Source organism: Callithrix jacchus, chromosome 16 (genome assembly GCF_049354715.1).
Source record: "Callithrix jacchus isolate 240 chromosome 16, calJac240_pri, whole genome shotgun sequence".
In the NCBI taxonomy this organism is placed as follows: Eukaryota; Metazoa; Chordata; class Mammalia; order Primates; family Cebidae; genus Callithrix; species Callithrix jacchus.
The window spans coordinates 40,340,181-40,342,345 of record NC_133517.1 but is presented as its reverse complement, the minus strand read 5'-3'; the positions used below and the strand labels follow the sequence as shown (position 1 = coordinate 40,342,345).

General features: G+C 43.6%; 1 pseudogene; it reads right to left on the bottom strand.

The window, feature by feature from the left end:
* Positions 1–299: 299 nt before the first annotated feature.
* Positions 300–1,705, bottom strand: LOC100402789 (purine nucleoside phosphorylase pseudogene; annotated as a pseudogene).
* Between the last annotated feature and the right edge of the window lie 460 nt (positions 1,706–2,165).

Genomic DNA, 2,165 nt, shown 5'->3' with positions numbered 1-2,165 from the left:
TTTATTCAGTATTAAATGATTAAATAAATGTAATGATTAATGATATTGAAGACCAGACACATTACATACATTATCTCACTTAATACCTTCTCAGATTTTATTACCTTCAATATTCAGTTATAAAAGTTAAAAGTTAAAGGAATTAAGTAATTTGCCCGTTACATAACGAATAAACAGTAAAGCTGGAACTCTAATGTCAAAGCTGTATTACTTTTGAGAACCTATCTCTTGAGCATTAGAGATATAAAAATTGAGACATATTGTTTTTCCTAAAAAAAAACTTTTAAAACGTAATGAAATTTTTTTTTATCATTTCATCTTTATCTTTATTCTGACTACATTATGACATTAAGTAAGTCCAAGAGGTATTGAGTTAGTCCTTGTTTGGTCTCTGTTGATTTAGATAAGGCAGAACTGAGCCCACAGATGTGTGGTAGGGCATGGACTCCAGCTCTTGTGTAAGAAAAACCAGGAATGGGAACAGCTTTATTTTGTAGCGCCAAAGTCTCACTATGTTCACACCTGTGATCCCAGCTTTGAGAAGAGGATCTGGCACCAGAAGGATCTGGTGGAAGAAAGTGGGGAAGGTAAAAGATAAGAATCTTTTCCTTTCTACTAAAAACCTAAGGACAGAGGCACATGACTCCAGTAGGGTGCCAAAGGTAGCAGCTACTTGGATCTTGTGTGGGAGACACCAGACCACTTGGGGCAGGTCAACTGGCTTTGTCAGGGAGTGGAATGCTGGACATAAGAATGGAGACAAATCTTTCCAACTTCTGTGCAGCTTGTTTGCTAACCTCTAATACTTCTTCGTGGTTGGCCTTCTCCAGGCTTTCATAATCCAAGATGACCTTGTTAGTAATGAGTGAGAAGCCAAAGACTCGAAGCCCACAGTGCCGTGCAACGATGACTTCTGGCACCGTACTCATGCCAACAGTGTCTGCTCCCAGCTTCTGCAGCAGAAGACATTCTGCCACAGTCTCAAAGCTGGGGCCTGCCAGCATCACATAGGTGCCTTCCTGTAGCTCACGTTTCTCCCCCATTTGTTTCCAGGCACTGAGAGCCCTCTGCCTCATAGTCCGGTCGTAGGCATCAGACATGGCAGGGAAACGAACTCCAAACCTTTCATCATTGGGCCCTCTGAGAGGGTTCTGACCAGAGAAACCAGGTAGGTTGATATGGTCACAGATCAGCATGATATCTCCAACCTCAAACTTGGGGTTCAGCCCTCCAGCTGCATTGGTGACCACCAGGGTGTCTACACCCAGAAGGTGGAAAACCCTCACTGGGAATGTCACCTTCCAGAGTGAGTACCCTTCATACATGTGGAACCTGCCCTGCATCATCACACAGGCTCTGCCGTTCAGGAACCCAAACACCAGTCGGCCAGCATGACCTGGCACTGTACTTCGAGGAAAGTTGGGGATTTCACTGTAGTCAAAGGCCTGGGCCTGAGTTAATTTATCAGTCAGACCTCCTAATCCAGAACCGCAGATTATTGCCACTTGAGGTCGGTGTTTAGTGTGAGACAGAAGCCATTCTGCAGTGTTTTTGTAGTCTTCATATGTGTATCCGTTCTCCATTGTCCCACAGACGCCCTCTCGATTAGCCTGCTAGGGTGTGCTCCCACGTGCTCCGATCCGCTCGGATCCGCTCCGCTATGCAGGACTGAGCAAGTTGCAGATCTGTTTGGTCCGCACGGTTCAAAACATAATGAAATTTATAATAACTTTTCTCATGGGCTTTATGTAAATACAGGGAGAAATCCGAATTACATACAGAAATTTACAAATTCACTTTTTCTCTACTTCTCCAAATTGATTATGTTGGGTAATACTTTTCTTTGTTTTTTATTTTGCTTTAAATTCTGGGATACATGTGCTGAACCTGCAGGTTTGTTACATAGGTATATATGTGCCGTGGTTGGTTTGCTGCACCTGTCAACCCTTCATCTAGGTTTTAAGTCCCTCATGCATTAGGTATTTGTCCTAATGCTCTCCCTCCCCTTTCCCCCATCCTCCCCCTACAGGCCCCGGTGTGTGATGTTCCCCTCCCTGTGTCCATGCGTTCTCATTGTTCAACTCCCACTTATGAGTGAGAACATATAGTCTTTTGTTTTCTGTTTCTCTGTTATTTGCTGAGGATGATGATTTCCAGTGTCATCC